Source organism: Panthera onca, chromosome F1 (genome assembly GCF_046562875.1).
Source record: "Panthera onca isolate mPanOnc1 chromosome F1, mPanOnc1 haplotype 2, whole genome shotgun sequence".
In the NCBI taxonomy this organism is placed as follows: Eukaryota; Metazoa; Chordata; class Mammalia; order Carnivora; family Felidae; genus Panthera; species Panthera onca.
The window spans coordinates 2135037-2156382 of record NC_138355.1 but is presented as its reverse complement, the minus strand read 5'-3'; the positions used below and the strand labels follow the sequence as shown (position 1 = coordinate 2156382).

The 21346-nt window shown below is 37.2% G+C and overlaps 1 pseudogene; it reads right to left on the bottom strand.

Moving 5' to 3' along the window:
• Positions 1-4515: 4515 nt before the first annotated feature.
• On the bottom strand, positions 4516-19841 carry LOC132675285 (putative vomeronasal receptor-like protein 4; annotated as a pseudogene).
• Positions 19842-21346: the final 1505 nt, after the last annotated feature.

The window sequence follows — 21346 nt, the reverse complement described above, 5'->3', positions numbered from 1 at the left end:
ATCATGACCTGAGCCGAAGTCGGCCGCTCAACCGACTGAGCCACCCAGGTGCCCCAAGTTGAACATTTTTAATTCAAGTGTCACCTAAATGTATAAAAGACTAGTGTCTAACAGACTGTATTTTCTAAGTTGGTTTTACCCATTGCGATTCATGAAATGTTTATTTTTATAACTTTCTTAATTTACTATGTCATTTTTCATTTGTTCTTATGGAAAATTTAGTATTAGGTCTTAATATTTATTTTGAAAAAAGAGCAGGATCCTTCTTTTGTTTTGATAAAATCTAAATTCAAAAGACATTATTCATAAATTCAGTTTGTATTTAGCATCTATTTTAGTCACACAATAAATATGAGTATGTATATTCATAACTTGTATCCTACAACAGTATAATCATTGGATCATTAATTGATTTCTCCAAATCAATATTCTCATGTTTTATTCTTCCTGATTAGTTTATGCCAACTGACTAGAAAATCATGAAACAAAGAGTACTAAACATTAGCAATAAACACCTCGATATGCACAAGGCACAAAGATAAATCAAGAAATAAAATATCTGAATAGACATTTAGGAAAGAAATATATAAATAGATATATAGCAAGAAAATGGATTAATTAAAAATAACTTCACAAATAAAAACGAAAATCTAAATGCCTTAACTGGTAATTTTGCCAATATTTAGTGAATAATTGATTCAAAGTCTGCACAAACACTTCCAAAAAATACTAGAAGTGGGAATACTTCCCAGGTAATATTAGGTGATTAGTATTACTCTGATTCCAAAAGCAGACCGAGGCATGATAACAAAAGAACATGACAGATTATCTCTTGAATATAGACTCTCGTTCTCAAAAAGACAGCAAATGAAATTCAGCAAAATATATACAAATTACACTCCATGAATTTTGAGATTATTTCACACATAAAACATAGGCTAAACTTCCAAAAATCAATGTTTTCCAGAATGGAAAAAAAAAGGAACTAAAACTGCATTTTGTTACACATGATATGATTCTGTATATCAAATTTGTAGGGAGTTACCGAAATTTCACAAGAAGTAATAAACAAGGTGAACAAGATGCAAGATACAAAATCAATATTAAATACAAACCTACAATATATATTTATATACTAGCAATGAAAAAATTGAAAAGGAAATGAAAAATACATCCACAATTGTATTAAACAAATAAAAAACATTTAGAAATAACTTGAAGAAATGAATTTAAGGTATTGAAAATAAGGAGATATAAATTTAAACTTTTTACAAGTAGGGGCACCTGAGTGGCTCAGCTAGCTGAGGGTCTGTCCTCAGCTCAGGTTATGATCTCAGGGTTTGTGAGTTTGAGCCCCACATTGGGCTCTCTGCTGTCAGCGCAGAGCCCTCTTTGGATCCTCTGTCCTCCTTTCTCTGTGTCCCATCCATTCATGCTTTCTCTCTCAAAGATAAATAAAGCTTTAAAGAACTAAAGTTTTTGAAAATAAAATATTCATAGCTACATAAACTTTAAAAACCAAAAAAAAATTAGAAAGACATTAGATGTATAAGGATAAAATTACTTATTATTTAAGAGTAGGAGGACTCGAAGTTTGCCTCCTCCTTCAAACACAGCTATATAAATGTTAAATCATCCTGGACACCCAGAAAATCAATTTGAGGACTTAGAGAACAAAATTGCAATTCAATAAGAATCATTCAAGGTAGGAGATGCAGAGAATTGATTTCGTGTAGATAAGGACTGAGGGTGTTGAAGGTGTTGCAGATGGGAAGGAACCCTGCTTACCGTGTCTACCACAAGACATTATAAGCAGCAGAGTAAAAACTCTGAAGATTTAGAAGTTCACCACCTTCAGGGTTATGACAAGCTCAGTGATGGTCTTGTGGGGAAGAAGGGCAGAGACACTGGACTGGACAGTCTGGTCTGAGGAACTCCTGGGTCACACAGGGGAAAGGCTCCTCCACTTAGAGTGCATTTGAGAGTGGCAGCGGGGCCTCTATGGGGACAGAAGGAAGGGTGGTGCCCACCTGCTGCACCATCCCAGACATAGGAGCAGCAGCTGGGAGCTGTGAGTCTTGGTGCCAGCTTTCTGCTCCACTTTGCCATAACTTATAAACCCCTGGGCGATTCAGCTAATGTTTTCCTGGAAATGGACAGGAAATAGCAGAAATGTATTGAGGTCTTCCCCCAGAATCAACACTGGACCACCGCACACAAGTCTCTAAAATTTGGAGTTTAGAAACCCAGCCTGGTGCCTGTGATAAAACAACTCCTACACACACAGGGTGAAAGTAAGGATCTGGTGGAAGCTGGGTACATAAGAAGGGTGATTATTTATATTCTTTGAAGACATACTGATGAGTGGCAGGCACAAGCTCTCCACCTCTGGGACAAGAGAGAGGGTGAGGGAGGAAGAAAAAAAATCTTTCACTCTTTGCAGATGTCATGGTACTCTACCTGGAAATCCCAAAAGACTCCACCAAAAAAAAAAAAAAAAAAAAAAAAAACCATCTAGAACTGATACATGAATTCAGCAAGGTGACAGGAAACAAAATCAACATAGAGAAATCAGTGGCATTTCTATACACCAATAATGAAGCAACAGAAAGAGAAATCAAGGAATCGACGCCTTTTACAATTAAGCCAAAAACTTTAAAATACTTAAGAATAAACGTAACCAAAGAGGTAAAATATCTCCATGCTGAAAATTATAGAAAGCTCATGAAAGAAATTGAAGAAGACACGAAGTAATGGAAAAACAGCCCATGCTCATGGATGTAGAGAAAGAGGAATAATCTCTTTGCACGGCTTGTGGAAATTCAAACAGGTACAGCCACTCTGAAAAACAGTAGGGAGGTTCCCCCAAAAATTAAAAGTAGAACTACCCCACAACACAACAACTGCAATACTAGGTATTTATTGAAAGGATTCAAAAATGCTGATTTGAAAGGGAACATGCATCCCATTGTTTACAGCAGCACTATCAACAATAGCCAAATTATGGAAAGAACCCAAATGTCCATCACTGATGACTGGATAAAGAAGATGTGGTATACATATATACAACGGAATATGACTTGGCAACCAAAAGAATGAAATCTTGCCATTTGCAACAATGTGGATAGAAATAGATTGTATTATGCTAAGTTAAATAAGTCAGTAAAAGAAATACATCATATGATTTCACTCATATGTGAAATTTAAGAAAGAAAATAGAAGATCATAGGGGGAAGGAAGGCAAAATAAGATAAAAACAGAGATGGAAGCAAACCATAATTATTAGACTCTTAAATACAGAGAACAAACTGAGCATTGTTGGAGGGATAATGGGTGGGGGTCTGGCTAACTGGCTGATGGGCATTAATGAGGGACATGTTGGGATGAGCACTGCGTGTTATATTTAAGTAATGAATTGATAAATTCTACTCCTCAAATCATTATTAGAGTATGTGTGAACTAACTTGGATTTAAATAAAAATTTAAAAACTAAAAGAAATAATCTAAACTAGTGTAACAGAAATTATTAAAAAGAGAGAGAGGGTGAAGTCATTTTGCCCTCACCCATTAAGACTGACAAAACTCAGTGAGCTAAACATTGCCACCAACTGGGGACTGGAGCAAATACACCAAACCCAGACACTTTATGCCCTGCAGGTGCATCTCTAAACAAGCAAGTGAGCATAAGACACAGTGCAACAGGCCCTTCCCACAGAAGACTAGCACAGACCACTCACATGCACCAAATCTACTGATCATAGACTGCTGCAAACCTTCAGTTTAGTGCAGATAGAATCTGCACAGAATATATATATATTCTTTCATTATTTGGATCTACCTTATTTTTTAAGAGATTTTATTTTTAATTACTCTCCATTCCCAACATGGAGCTTGAACTTACCCAAGTTCAAGAGTGGCAAGCACACCAACTGATCTAGCCAGGCGCCCTAGATCTAGCTTCTTTAAGAAACATAACAAAACACTCCTAAGATCAAACTTGCTTGCTTGCATGCTTTCTCTCTCTTTTTCTTTCTTGCTTCCTTTTTTCTTTTTCCTGGAGAAAATGACAAAACAGAGTAATTCACTGCAACGGATAATAACAAGAAGTAGAAGTAATGGACATGGATTTAATCAACAGAGGTATAGGTAAAATACAGACATAAAATTTAAAGCGACAATTATAAGTATGCTAGCTTGGCTTCAAAAAAGAAAAGACTATAGAGAATCCTTTACAGCAGAGATAAAAGAGTTAAAATCTAGGCCGAAATTGGAAATTCTAGAACTGAAATGCAAACCATACGGAAAGCCATAAAAAGAGGGTGCATAAATCAGACGTATGAATCAGTGATGTAGAAGATAAAAGTATGCCAAATAATGAAGCTGAAAACAAGGGGGGGGAATTAAAGTATTGGATCATGAAAGTAGACTGAGCAAACTCAGCAAATTCTACAAATGCAATCACATTCATATGAAGGAGTCCCAGCAGATGAAGAGAGAACCAAAAGGGCAGAAGGTTTACATGAGCAAATTATCGCTTAAAGCTTCCTGAATCTGGGGGAAAGACACAGACATCAAAATTCAAGAAGCCCAGAGATCTGTTAAATTCAACAAAAGCCAGCCATCACAAGATGTATCAGAATGAAATTCACAAAATACACAGTCAAGGAAAGAATCCTGAAGCCAACAAGGGAAAACAAGTCCTTAACCTACAAAGGAAAAGAGATCAAGTCTGCAGCAGATTTCTCCAAAGAAACTTGGCAGGCCACAGCGGAAAGTCAGTATATATTCAACATGCTGAAAGTATGCAGACAAGACTACTTTATCCAGCGAAGCTGTCATTCAGAATGGAAGAAGTAGCTTCCCAGACAAATAAAAACTGAATAAGTTTGTGACCACTAAACAAGCCTTGCTAAAAAATATTAATGGGTACACTCTGTGTGGAGAAAAAAGCCCAAACAATAAAGACTGGAAGGGAGCAGAGAACATCACAGAAACACAAGCTTTACAGGTAACATAACGATATTAAATTCATGTCTTTCAATAATAACTCTGAATATAAATGCACTAAATGATCAAAATACATAGGGTACCAGAATGGATAAAAATAAGACCTAGGTACATACTGCCTAAAGAGACCCATTTTAGACCTAAAGACAACAGCAGATTGAAAGTTAGGGATAGATGGGGCACCTGGGTGGTTCAGTTGGTTAAGCATCTGACTTCAGCTCAGGTCATGATCACACAGTTCATGATTTGAAGGGCCACATCTGTCTCGGCACTGGTGGCACAGAGCCTGCTTTGGGCTCTCTCTGCCCTTCCACACTTGCATGCTCTCTCTCAAAATAAATACACAAACTTTAAAAAAAAAACATAAAGTAAGGTAATGGAGAACCATCTGTCATATGAAAATATTTCAAAAGAATGTTCAATAGCCATACTTATATCACACATACTATACTTTAAAAACAGAGTGTAACAAGAGGTGAAAACTGGCACGATATAATAATCTAAGGGATCTATCCATCAATAAGATTTAACATTTGTAAATAATTGTGTCCCCAACATGGTAGATACCATACTGCAGTACAATACAATACATAATACAGTAATCTAAGAGACAGTGATAACCCACTTAGGGAGTGGACAAAGTATCCAAGCAGAAAATCAAAAGGAAACAATGACTTTGAGTGACACACTAGACCAGATGGATTTAACAGATATATTCAGTATATTTCATCCCAAATCAGCAGAATACATATTATTCTCAAGTGCACATGGGAAGTTATCCAGAATAGATCGCATACTGGGTCACAAAACATCCCTCAACAAATGCAAAAAGATCGAGATCATAGCATGAATATTTTCAGACCACATCGCTATGAAACTTGAAGTTGACCTGAAGGAAGAATTTAGAAAAGCTATAGATATACGGAGGTTAAAGAACATCCTACTAAAGAATGAATGTGTTAACCAGTAAATTAAAAAAATACATGGAGACAAATGAATATAAAAATACAACAGTCCAAAACTTTTGGATTCAAAAATGGCAGTCCTAAGAGGGAAGTGTATTCCAAATCAGGCCTACCTCAAGCAGCAAGAAAGATCTCAACTAATCACACTAGCCTCATACCTAAAGGAACTAGGAAAGGAAGAGCACACAAAGCCTAAAGCCAGAATAAGGGACATAATAAAGACTAAGAAAAAATAAATGGTATGCAAACAAACAAACAAAAATAATAGCACAACAGGGCACCTGGGTGGCTCAACTGTTCAAGCGTCCAACTCTTGATTTAGGATCAGCTTATGATCTCATGGTTGTGAGATCTAGCACTGCATAGGGGCTCTGCTGTCAGTGCAGAGTCTGCTTGGGATTCTCTCTTTCACTTTCTGTCCCTCCCCTGCATGCTTTGCCTCTCTCTCAAAATAAATAAATACACATTTTTAAAAATACCAGTGGAACAGATGACTGATACTAAGAGTTGTTTCTTGAAAAAATTAGTAAAATTGATAAGCTCTGGGACATACTTACCAAAACAAAAAAGAAAGAAAATAAATAGATGAAATATTGAATGAAAGAGGAGATCACAGCCAACACCACAGATATAAAAATAATCATAAGATAATACTATAAAAAATTATATGGCAATAGTCTGGCAATCTGGAAGAAATGGTCAAATTCCTAGAAACTCACAAAGTACCCAAACTGAAACATTAAGAAATAAATATTTGAGAAAACATATAACTAGCAAAGAGATGGAATCAGTATTCAAAAATTTTCCAATAAACAAAACTCTTGGTCCAGGTGACTTCCCACGTGAGTTCTACCAGACATTTATAGAAGATTTAACACATATTCTTCTCAAAATTTTCTAAAAATAGACATGGAAGGAAAACTTCCAATCTCCTTCTGTGATATGCTAGAATTACCTGAAATCCAAAACTGCACAAAGATCCTACAAGAAAATAGAAATACGGACCAATATTCCTCATGAACATGGATACAAAAATTCTCAACAAGAGAGTAACAAATCAAATCCAACAGTCATTAAAAGAATTATTCACCATGATCAAGTGAAATTTATTCCTGGGATGAAGGGCCGATTCAATGTTCACAAATCAATCAACGTGATAAACCACATTAATAAAAGATAAGAATCATATGATTATCCCAATATATGAGGAAAAAGCATTCGAAAAAATACAGAATCCATTATTGATAAAAAAAAAAAACCCTCAAAGAAGGAAGTAAGGGAGCACTGGAAGAAGATGGCGGCATAGGAGGATGCTGGGCTCACCGCGTCCTGCTGATCACTTAGATTCCACCCACATCTGCCTAAATAACCCACAAAACCGCCAGAAGACTAGCAGAACAGACTCTAGGGAGCCAAGCATAGACAAGAGGCCCAAGGAAGAGGGTAGGAAAGACGGAGAGGCAGTGCGTGCTACATGGACTGGCAGGAGGGAGCCAGGACGGTTGAGGGGCAGACCGCCCTGCAAGGCAGAGCCCCTGAGTCTGACTTGCAAAAGCAGAGGGGTGGGACAGAGTGTGTTCTGACAGCCAGTGGGACTTAACATCTGGAATGTTATAAGTCAACAGCTCTGCTCTGACTGCGGGAGGGCTAGAGGACAATGGGAGGGAGAAGTGTTGAGCCCCAGAGGACAGAGCTCAGCTCAGCGGGGAACAAAGGAACTGGCCAGAGCCATCTCCCTTGTCCATCCCCCAGCCAAAATCCCAAAGGGAACCAGTTCCCATCACGGAACTTGGTTGCACTGCGCAAACACCCAATGCTGTGCTTCTGTGGATCCATCTCTCCAACGGGTCAGCCTCCCTCTCGGTGCCACTGGGTCCCCTCCGCAGTGGACCACTGAAGGGAAAGCAAGCTGAGTCTGCCCCTCCAGCCCCTGTCCACCTTGTGGATCCACCCCAGCTAATACGCCAGATCCCATAGAAGCAGCAAGACAAGCCTGGCAGTGTACAAGTAGCCAGAACAGGGGCCATACCACTCCACAGTGAGTCCTGCCCCTGGGGGAGAAGAAGATAAGATACACACCAGTCTGATTGTGGCCCCAGCGGTGGGATGAGGCAGACATCAGGTCTGACTGCGGCCCTGCCCACCAACACAAGTTACTCCAGACACCACAGGGGAAGAGCCCTGAAGTTCTGCGCCACTCCAGGGACTATCCAAAATGACTAAACGGAAGAATTCTCCTCAAAAGAAACTCCAGGAAGTAGCGACAGCTAGTGAACTGACCAAAAACGATTTAAGCTATATAACAGAAAATGAATTTAAAATAATAGTCATAAAATTAATCGCTGAGCTTGAAAAAAGTATAGAGGAAAGGAGAGAATCTATTGCTACAGAGATCAAGGGACTAAGAAACAGTCAGGAGGAGCTAAAAATGCTATAAATGAGGTGCAAAATAAAATGGAGGCGACCACAGCTCGGATTGAAGAGGCAGATGAGAGAATAGATGAATTAGAATATAAAATTATGGAAAAAGAGGAAGCTGAGAAAAAGAGAGTTAAAAAAATACAGGAGTATGAGGGGAGAATTAGAGAACTAAGTGATGCGATGAAACGCAATAATATAAGTATAATAGGGATTCCAGCAGAGGAAGAAAGAGAGAAAGGTGCTGAAGGTGTACTTGAAGAAATCATAGCTGAGAACTTCTCTGATCTGGGGAAGGAAACAGGCATTGAAATCCAAGAGGCACAGAGAACTCCCTTCAGACGTAACTTGAATCAATCTTCTGCACGACATAGCATAGTGAAACTGGCAAAATACAAGGATAAAGAGAAAATTCTGAAAGCAGCTAGGGATAAACGTGCTCTAACATATAAAGGGAGACCAATAAGACTAGTGACGGATCTATCTACTGAAACCTGGCAGGCCAGAAAGGAATGGCAGGAGATCTTCAATGTGATGAACAGAAAATATGGCGCCGAGAATCCATTATCTAGCAAGTCTGTCATTTAGAATAGAAGGAGAGATAAAGGTCTTCCCAAACAAACAAAAACTGAAGGAATTCATCAACAATAAGCCAGCCCTAAAAGAGATCCTAAGGGTGATCCTGTGAGACAAAGTACCAGAGACATCACTACAAGCATGAAACATACAGACATCACAATGACTTTAACCCATAGCTTTCTATAATACCACTGAATGTAAATGGACTAAATGCTCTAACCAAAAGACATAGGGTATCATAATGGATAAAAAAAGAATACTCATCAATTTTCTGTCTACAAGAGACTAATTTTAGACCTAAGGACACCTTCAGATTGAAAGTGAGGGGATGGAGAACTATCTATGATGCTACTGGAAGTCAAAAGAAAGCTGGAGTAACCATACTTGTATCAGACAAACTACACTTTCAATTAAAGGCTGTAACAAGAGATGAAGAAGGGCATTATATAATAATTACAGGGCCTATCCATCAGGAAGAGCTAACAATTATAAATATCTATGCGCCGAATATGGGAGCCCCCAAATATATAAAACAATTAATCACAAACATAAGCAACCTTATTGATAAGAATGTGGTCATTGCAGGGGACTTTAATACTCCACCTACAACAATGGATAGATCATCTAGACACAGGATCAATAAAGAAACAAGGGCCCTGATGATACATTGGATCAGGTGGACTTGATAGATATATTTAGAACTCTGCATCCCAAAGCAACAGAAGATACTTTCTTCTCGAGTGCACATGGAACATTCTCCAAGATAGATAACATACTGGGTCACAAAATTGCCCTTCATAAGTATACAAGAATTGAATCATACCATGCATACTTTGAGACCACAATGCTATGAAGCTTGAAATCAACCACAGGAAAAATTCTGGAAAACCTCCAAAAGCATGGAGGTTAAAAACACCCTACTCAAAATTAGTGGGTCAACCAGGTAAGTAGAGAAGAAATTAAAAAAGTTGTGGAAACAAATTAAAATGAAGATACAACAATCCAAACGCTTTGGGATGCAGCGAAGGAAGTCTTGAGAGGAAAATACATTATGATCCAGGCCTACCTCAAGTAACAAGAAAAATCCCAAATACAAAATCTAACAGCACACCTAAAGGAAACAGAAGCAGAACAGCAAAGATACCCCAAGCCCACCAGAAGAAGAGAAATAAGAAAGATCAGAGCAGAAATAAACAGTATAGAATCTAAAAATAAGGTAAAGCAGATCAATGAAACCAAGAGTTTGTACTTGGAAAAAATAAACAAAATTGATAAACCTCTAGCCAGGCTTCTCAAAAAGAAAAGGGAGATGACCCAAATAGATAAAATCATGAATGAAAATGGAATTATTACAACCAATCCCTCAGAAATAAATACAAGCAATTATCAGGGAATACTATGAAAAGTTATATGCCAACAAACTGGACAACCTGGAAGAAATGGAGAAGTTCCTAATCACCCACCCACATCAAAACTCAAACCAGAAGAAATAGAAAACTCGAAAAGACCCATAACCGGTGAAGAAATGGAATCAGTCCTCAAAAATCTCCCAACAAATAAGAGTCCAGGACCAGATGGCTTCCCAGGGGAATTCTACCACACATTTAAAGCAGAGAGAATACCTATCCTTCTCAAGCTATTCCAAAAAAATAGAAGGGGAGAAAAATTTCCTGACTCATTCTATGAAGCCAGCGTTACTTTGATTCCTAAACAAGACAGAGACCCAGTAAAAAAAGAGAACTACAGGCCAATATCCCTGATGAACATGGATGCAAAAATTGTCAATAAGATACTAGCAAATTGAATTCAACAGCATATAAAAAGAATTATTCACCATGATCAAGTGGGATTCATTCCTGGGATGCAGGGCTGGTTCAACATTCGCAAATCAATCAACGTGATACATCACATTAATAAAAGAAAAGAGAAGAACCATATGATCCTGTCAATCGATGCAGAAAAAGCATTTGACAAAATTCAGCACATCCTAATAAAAATCCTCGAGAATGTCGGAATGGAAGGAATGTACTGAAACATCATAAAAGCCATTTACGATAAGCCCACAGCTCATATCATCCTCAATGGGGAAGAACTGAGAGCTTTCTCCCTGAGATCAGAACACGACAGGATGTCCACTCTAACCACTGTTGTTTCACATAAGGTTGGAAGTTCTGGCATCAGCAATCAGACAACAAAAGGAAATCAAAGGTGTCAAAATTGGCAAGGATGAAGTCAAGCTTTTGCTTTTTACAGATGACATGATGTTATACATGGAAAACCCAATAGACTCCACCAAAAGTCTACTGGAATGGACACATGAATTCAGCACAGTTGCAGCATACAAAATCAACGTAGAGTATCAGTTGAATTCTTATACACTGATAATGAAGCAAAAGAAAGACAAATAAAAGAAACTGATTCCATTCACAATTGCACCAAGAAGCATAAAATACCTAGGAATAAATCTAACCAAAGATATACAAGATCTGTATGCTGAAAACTATAGAAAGCTTATGAAGGAAATTGAAGAAGATATAAAGAAATGGAAAAACATTCCGTGCTCATGGGTTGGAAGAATAAATATTGTTAAAATGTCAATACAACCCAAAGCAATCTACACATTCAATGCAAATTCAATAAAAATTGTACCAGCATTCTTCTGGAAGCTAAAACAAGCAATGCTAAAATTTGTATGGAACCACAAAAGATCCCAAAGAGTCAAAGTAACATTGAAGAAGAAGACCAAAGCAGGAGGCATCACAATCCCAGACTTTAGCCTCTACTACAAAGCTGTAATCATCAAGGCAGCCTGGTATTGGTACAAAAACAGACACATAGACCAATGGAGTAGAATAGAGACTCCAGAATTGGACACACAAAAGTATGGTCAACTCATCTTTGACATAGCAGGAAAGAGAATCCAATAGAAAAAAGACAGTCTCTTTAACAAATGGTGCTGGGAGAACTGGACAGAAACATGCAGAAGGATGAAACTAGACCACTTTTTACACCATTCACCAAAACAAACTCAAAATGGATAAAGGACCTGAATGTGAAACAGGAAACCATCAAAACACTAGAGAGGAAAACAGGGAAAAACCACTCTGACCTCAGCTGCAGCAATTTCTTACTTGATACATCCCCAAAGGCAAGGGAATTTAAAGCAAAAATGAACTATTGGGACCTCATAAAGATAAAACCTTCTGCACAGCAAAGGAAACAATCAACAGAACTAAAAGGCAGCCAATGGAATGGGAAAAGATATTTGCAAATGACATATCAGACAAACGGCTAGTATCCAAAATCTGTAAAGAGCTCACCAAACTCCACACCCGAAAAACAAATAATCCAGTGAAGAAATGGGCAGGAAACATGAATAGACACTTCTCTAAAGAAGACATCCAGATGGCCAACAGGCACATGAAAAGCTGCTCAACGTCGCTCCTCCTCAGGGAAATACAAATCAAAACCACACTCAGATATCACCTCCCGCCAGTCAGAGTGGCTAAAATGAACAAAACAGGAGACTATCGATGCTGGAGAGGATGTGGAGAAATGGGAACCCTCTTGCACTTTTGGCAGGAACGCAAATTAGTGCGGCCGCTCAGGAAAACGGTGTGGAGGTTCCTCAAAAAATTAAAACTAGACCTACCCTATGACCCAGCAGTAGCACTGCTAGGAATTTACCCAAGGGATACAGGAGTACTGATGCATAGGGGCAACAGTACCCCAATGTTTATAGCAGCACTCTCAACAATAGCTAAATTATGGAAAGAGCCTAAATGTCCATCAACTGATGAATGGGTAAATAAATTGGGGTTTATATATACAATGGAATACTACTTGGCAATGAGAAAGAATTAAATATAGCCTTTTGTAGCAACGTGGATGGAGCTGGAGTGTGTTAAACTAAGTGAAATAAGTCATATAGAGAAAGACAGATACCATATGTTTTCACACTTATGTGGATCCTGAGAAACTTCACACAAGACCATGGGGAAGGGGAAGAGAAAAATGTTAGAGAGGGAGGGAGCCAAACCATAAAAGACTCTTACAAACTGAGAATAAACTAAGGGTTGATGGGATGTGGGAAGGAGATGAAAGTGGGTGATGGGCAGTGAGGAGGGCACATGTTCAGATAAGCACTGACTGTTGCATGGAAACCAATTTGACAATTTCATATTAATAAAATTAAACATAGATCTACCCTATGACCCAGCCATAGCACTGCTAGGAATTTACCCAAGGGATATAGGAGTGCTGATGCATAAGGTCAGTTGTACCCCATTGTTTATAGCAGCAGTTTCACCAATAAACAAATTATGGAAAGAGCCTAAAAGTCCAGCAACGTACATATGGATAAAGAAGATATTGCATATATAGGTGTGTGTGTGCGTGTGTGTGTGTGTGTGTGTGTGTGTATACACACACATATGGGACAGAATGAAATCCAGCCATTTGTAGCAACGTGAATGCGTGAATGAACTGGAGGGTATCATGCTAAGTGAAATAAGTCAGACAGATAAAGGCAGTTAATAATGTTTTCAAGCTTATGTGAATCTTGAGAAACTTAACAGAAAAACATGGGGGAGGGGAAGGGGGAAATAACAAAGAGAGAGGGAGGCAAACTGCAAGAGACTTAAATGCTGAGAAAAAAATGAGGGTTGATGGGAGGTGGGGGAGATGGGAAAGTGGGTGATGGGCAGTGAGGAGGGCACCTGTTGGGATGAAAACTAGGTGTTTCATGGAAACCAATCTGACAGTAAGTTGTATTTAATATATTAAAAAAAAACGAATGAATAGGTTAACCAGGAAATCAGCAAATAATTTAAAAACATATACATGGAAGCAAATGAACTTGAAAACACGACTGTCCAAACTCTATGTGATTCAGCAAAGATCATCTTAACAGGAATATACATAAAAGTCTATCTCAAGAAGCAAGATAGGTCCCAAATACACATCTCACGTTACACCTAAAGAAACTAGAAAATGTGCAGCAAATAAAGCCAAACGTCAGCAGAAGAAGGGGAATGATAAACATTAGAGCAGATATGAACAATATTTGAAACCAACAAACAAAACAGTACAATAGATAACTAAAAGTAAATGTAGTTTCCTTCAAAGAAAAAAAAAACTGATAACATCCCTAATCAGACTTATCAAGAAGAAAATAAAGAATACTGAAATCGAAAAAAATCACAAATAAAAGAGGGAAGACCACAATGTATGTCAAAGAAATATAAACAATTATAAGATCCTGGACCAGTTGGCTTTCCAGGAAATTTCTTCCAGGCATTTAAAGAAGAGTTAATACCTACTTTTCAAAGTTTTCCCCGAAAATATAAATGGAAGGAAGGCAGGCAAACTGATTCCAGGACACCATCATTACCTTGGATCCAAAACCAGACAAAGACGCCACACACACATACAACACAAACACACACACACATACACACACACACACACACACACACCACAACAAACAAACAAACAAAGGAGACTTATCGGCCAATATCCCTGATTAATCTGGATGCAAAAATCTCAACAAGTACTAGCAAATAGAATTAAACATTACGTTAAAAGAACTATGCACAGAGACCCAGTGGGATTTATACCTGGGCTGCAGGGATGATATAAATATTTGCAAATAAGACAACGTGATATACCACATTAATAAAAGTAAAGATAAGAATCATGATACCCTAAATAGATACAGAACATGCATTTGACAAAATACAGCACTCTTTCTTGATAAAAAACCCTCGAGAAAATAAGGATAGAAGGAACAATCCTCAACATTATAAAGGCCATATAGGAAAGACCCACACCGAATATCATCCTCAATGGTAAAAGCTGAGAGTTTCCCCCCTAATGTCAGGAACACGACACAGATGTCCATTCTCACAGTTGCTGTTCAGTATATTACTGGAAGTCCTAGCCTCAGCAATCACACAACAGAAAGAAATAAAAGACATACAAATTGGCAAGGGAAAAGTCAAATTTTCACTCTCCACAGATGACATGATATTCTATGCTAAAACCCCAAAGACACCAAAAACTGCTAGAACTGATTCATGTATTCAGAAAGCTGCAAGGTATAAAATCAACATACTGAAACTGTTTGCATTTCTTTACACCAATAGTAAAACAGCAGGAATAGGAACCAAGGAATCAATCCCATTTACAATTACACCAAATGATGTAAAATACCAAAAAATAAACCTAACCCAAGAGGTCAAAGACCTATATGGTGAAAAATATAGAAAGCTTATGAAAGAAATTGAACACACAAAGTGGGGCACCTGGGTGGCTGAGTCAGTTAAGCATTTGACTTTGGCTCAGGTGATCATCTCTGAGAGTGTGATTTAGAGCCCTGTGTTGAGCTCTATGCTGACAGCTCGGGACCTGGAGCCTGCTTCGGATTTTGTGTCCTCCCCCCCCCCCCCCAATTCACACTTTGTCTCTCTCTGTCTCTCAAAAGTTAATAAACACTTAAAAATTTAAAAAAAGAAGACACAAAAAAGCATAAACATTCCATGCTAGTAGATTGGAGGAACAAATATTGTTAAAATGCTTATACTACCGAAAACAATCTATACATTCAATGGAATCCTTATTAAAATAACACCCGCATTCACAGAGTTTCAAGAAACAATTCTGAAATTTTTATGTAAAGAGAAACATCCCCAAGTAGCCAAAGTAATGTTGAAAAGGAGAAACTATGGAGGCATCACATTATGGACATCAAGCTGTATTACAAAACTCTAATCATCAAGACAGTATGGTATTGGCACAAAAAACAGACACATAGTTCAGTGGAACAGAACAGAGAATCCAGAAATGGACCCACAATGTGTGACCAACTAATCCTTGACAAGACAGCAAAGAATATCTAGTGGAAGAAAAGGCAGTCTCTTTCACAAATGGCGCTGAGAAATCTGGATAGTGAAATGCAGAAAAATGAAGCTGGATCACTTTCTTATACTATAAACAAAACTAAATTCAAGATATATGAAATCCCTAAATATGAAGCAGGAATCCGTCAAAACCCCAGAATAAGAAACAGACAGTAGCCTCTTTGAACTCTGCAACAGCAAATTCTTACTAGACATAACTCCGGGAGAAAGGGAAACTAAAGGAAAAATGGACTATTAGGACCCTATCAAGATAAAAAATCTGCATATCAAAGGAAACAAACAACAAAACTAAAGGACAGCCGATGGAATGGTAGAAGAAATTTGTAGATTAGATATCAGATAAAGGGTCAGTATCCAAAATAGGTACTTATTAAACACAACAACCAAAATACAAATAATCCAGTGAAGAAATGAGCAGAAGGCATTAATGCACAATTTCCAAAGAACACACCCAGAGGACCAACGGACACAGAAAAGATGCTCAACATCACTCATTATCAGAGAAATACAAATCAAAATCACAATGAGATACCACCTCACACCTATTAGAATGGCTAAAAAAACAAGAGAGGAAACAACAGATTTTGGTGAGGATGTGGAATTAGTAGAACCCTTTTACACTTTGGTGGAGATACAAACTGGTGCAATCACTCTGAAAACAGCATGGAGGTTCCTCAAAAAATTAAAAATAGACCTACTGTATGACCCAGCAATTGCACCAGTAGGTATATACCCAAAGGATACAAAAATGCTAATTCAAAGGGACATATGCACCACAATGATTATAGCAGCACTATTAACAATAGCCAGAGTATGTAATGAGTCAAAAGGTCCATTGACTGACGAATGGAGAAATATATGATTTCACTCATATGCGGAATTTAAGAAACACAATAGATGAATATATGGAAGGGAGGTAAAAATGAGATAAAAATGGAGAGAGAAAAACCATAAGAGACTCTTAAATACAGAGAACAAACTGAGGGTCACTGGAGTGGTGTTTGTTGTAGGGATGGGGTAATTGTGTGACGGGGATTAAGAAGGCACTTGTTCAGATAAGCCCTGGTCATTATTGAAAGGGATGCATCACTGGGTTGTACTCCTTACAACAATACTACACTTTAATTTAAATAGAAAAAATATATATAAAATACAAAAGTAAAAGGATCCATATAATGTACAGCAAGGATAATAATAAAATATAAGAACATCCCAGAAAGTTAAGTAATTCAAGTTAAGGATCTAAAGAAGCAATCAAAATCAGAGACCGTCTCGCCATCCAGATCTTGACTGACTACAGGGAGCTCAAACCTGTGTGGTACTCCAACTCGTCCTCAGGGTGATTGGTACAAAGAGACTAGAGATACCTGCACTGTGATATGTCTCAAAGTTCACAATAAAATTATTAATGGTGAAACACAATTAAATTAGTTTTGGGTATAGGTTAGAAGAAATTACATGTCACAAAATAAATATATCAGCAATATGTTTAAATTATTTGATAGTTATTGAGGAGGGCATCAGTTGGGATGAGCACGGGGTGTTGTATGGAAACCAATTTGACAATAAATTTCATCTACAACATATAAAATATTTAAGTAAAGACAGGAAAAATAGGAAATAAAAATAACGTCGAAAGGCAAACTATACGCTTGTAAGATATATTGTGAAGAAGAGGCCTAATACAATTAAATCTTGAAAATTAAATAACTCAATTTAGTACACAATAATTTAGTTAAATATTATATTAGTCTGAGTTGATGAAAGAAATAATAATCTAGAATACTGAACAAAAATTTGAAGCCAGATCCATTCAAGAGAGAACATTTATAGAGAATAGAATTGTCACTATATTATACGAAGATCAGAATGGGAAGAAATAAGAATCATTTAAATGTTTAACTACTGTATACAAATTAAAAAACAAAACTAAAAAAATGACGATTATAAATTTCTAATTTCAAAACTAGGCATTAAGTTACCAATAAGAAATTAACTGTAACAAAAGCAGATAAATAAAATACTCACCAGAAATATTACTCAAACTGTGTAAATGAAAGAAATTAAAAAATATATATAGGTTGTAACATGAGACAAAGTTTACAACCTTTAAAAGAAGAGAATGATAAATTAGAAAACATACAGAGGTGAGAGTACACTCTCTGGAGCCCTAATAGAAGCCGGAACTCATAGAAATAAATATAAATAGGGGCGCCTGGGTGGCTCAGTCGGTTAAGCGTCCGACTTCGGCTCAGGTCACGATCTCGCGGTATGTGAGTTCGAGCCCCGCATCGGGCTCTGTGCTGACTGCGCAGAGCCTGGAGCCCGTTTCAGATTCTGTGTCTCCCTCTCTCTCTGACCCTCCCCCGTTCATGCTCTGTCTCTCTCTGTCTCAAAAATAAATAAATGTTAAAAAAAAGAAAGAAATATAAATAGTGCTGAGAAAAGTGTTGCTCAGTTAAAATTAGAGGCACAGCTAAATATCTTGAAGTAAAAAGAGTAAACAGAATTTTCAAATGTTGCATTATCAATAGGTAATGCATTGTAATAGAGTACAATAGTCATGCTTTAGAGTGTATTTCACTGCATTGTAATAGAGTACAATAGTCATGCTTTAGAGTGTATTTTACTTTTATAGAGAAAATTTTCCTTAAGAGTGTTTGAGAAATAAAATGAAAGATAAAGGAATGTTCAACACATGGCAATATTGAATCTTACTTGATACTAAACTCAAAAAAAGCTGGTGGGTAATTGTTACCAGAGGTTTCAAAAATATTTATTATTTACACACAGTAAACCTTTCAATGACATACAAATTAAAATTACATTTAAATGTTATATATAAATAAACACTCTATAATTTGAATGAAATAAAAATGATCATTATCAGAACTTATTAGCACCAACACACTGACAGTGGCATAGACATTGGGCACAAGCTTCTGGAAATCCAGAATGACTGTGTCATATGCCCATAAGAGAGTGGAGGAGAAGGAGATAATGATGCCCACCTAGTACATGACCACAAAAAAAAACTTGCCAACAGCAGGATGGTTTGGGTGGCCCTTCTCTCTGGGGAGACTCTTGAGGAGAGGTTGATGCTGGGAAGGTGCTGGCACTGCCTCTGAAGCCTGGACAAGAGAATCACAATGTACACACTTGAGAACAGCATGCCTCCAACAAAGAAAACATCCCTGGATATTGAAAACGTGAAAAACAGTCCCCTGATGATGGAGTTTAGGCGGGAAAGTGAGCAGTGTTTACTGACACACAGTAGATTGCTCTGGGTCACATTAGAAGGAGTAGCAGTATACAAGATGCAGGCACTAATGAGAGACAAACTGAGAAACCATAAGATGATAAAAGAATGGAAGATGTCCTTTTTGCACATATGTTTAAAGCTGGCCAACCAGGAGGTGCTAGGGATGATCATGATGGCCTTGAACATGCTGAGGAGGCAGGTGGTGCTCAAGGAGAGACCCCGTGTCACCCTTATCATGCAGAATAAAGCCATGCATTTGAAATCATTTAGAATGTTCAGTACTTCAAACAGGCCTGTAGACATTAAAAAACAGTGCAGTGAACAGTTTCATTATGTGGACAAAGGCCAAGTGATAGATGATCAGGACAGTTGGCTTAGGTCTGTGATCCAGAAGTAGCATGAAGATGTGGAAGAGAAGCAGGAAGATGTTGGCAAAAATTCCAATACGAACTTGTAAAAACTGGCCTATCTTCATACAAATATAATGGACGATATCATCATCACAGTGACAAAGAAAAAACATATTTTGTCTATATGAAAAATTAGACCTCACGTTATCAATGTCATTTATTCCTTTGTCAAAATCATCACCACAGATCATTTTTTGTTTTACTCAATTAATCATTAAGTCTATGTTGTATAAAGTCTTAGAAATAGAGTCTCAATATTATTTGTGCACCATTTGACTGTGTGTATATTATGTACATACGTATCTATATGTTATCTTTCTATATCTACCTCTCTATCTATCTGTCTGTCTATATGTGTCATCTAAACTGGGAAGGAGAGAAGGAAAGAGAGGAAGGAGAGAGACACAGAGAAAGAGAGATCTCATATCCATATTAATGCCAGGATGATGTCCCCATTCCCCATACTCCTCATACAGTATATTCATTTCTTTTTTTTTAAAGTTTGCTTTCCTGTTCTGCATTTTCCTGTCTCATATTCAGCATCAAGAATCCTAATAGCCATTAAAGTTTTCATAGATGTTTGTATAGTTCAACTGTTGCACATTTTACACGAATGGGAAAAGAATTATGAAAGAAACAATTGGGGGGAAAATTATGCCCAGGCAAGTCTTCCATCACATACTGTGACATTTTTTCTTCTTCCTGCTTCCAAACTTAGAGACCATCATGATCGCGTTTGGTCTATCCTGTTAATTCAGCACAATCTCCCCTTAAAATTAGATAATTATTAATAATCTTTCAACAAAAACCTTAATTCTCATTGTCATACAACCTAATGATTCATATCAGGGATATGAAGATTTGCATACAAACATATGAGAGGATGGAAATAACTATTTTATTACAAATCCTATTAACAAATTTTATTGACATTGAACCTGGCACACTCCCCTCTATTTTCATCATGGTGATTCATTTTATAATCTCTTTTTATATCAGTAGGGAATTGCTGAAGTTCAACTCTCAATTTTCAAGAGGACAAGAGGACAAACAACTAATATCCACTTTATGATGTCCACAAAATTGTTTTAAAATATTTTTATGGACACCTTTGCAGGGAAATTCATTTAATAAAAGGATACCCTCTCGTGCCATTAAAAAATCTCCAATAGGGGCACCTGAGTGGCTCAGTCAGTTAGGGTCTGACTCCTGATTTTGGGTGTGGTCATGATCTCAGGGTAGTGACTGATGTAAGCCTCTGCACTGACAGCTCAGAGCCTACTTGGGATTCTCTCTCCCCTCTCTCTCCCCTTGCCACCTCTCACATACTCACTCTCTCAAAATAAATAAATAATTATTTGTAAAATTGATTTGTATAATTGGACATATTGGATATACACACACACACATATATGAATATATGCTCACCCTCATGTGTGTGTGTGTGTATGTGTGTGTGTATATACATATATATATATATAGGATATATATAGGATATATGAATATATTGGAGATATATATTATCATATATATATGCTCATCCTCATGTCTCTTCAGGATATTTCCAATATCAGAATACTTTGTAAAATGTCATTGAACGCTTTTGCAATTATCTTATCATGGTATTTGCCCTATATGTAGGCATAATTATTTTACTCAATTAACGTGATAAGAATATTTAGCTGTATACATATTTCATTTATTCTTCTATTGAAATGAGAGAGTACTCACCTTTGTTTTCAGTGAAGAAATTTTGAGAATGAATATTCTTGGCTGAAATTCAGA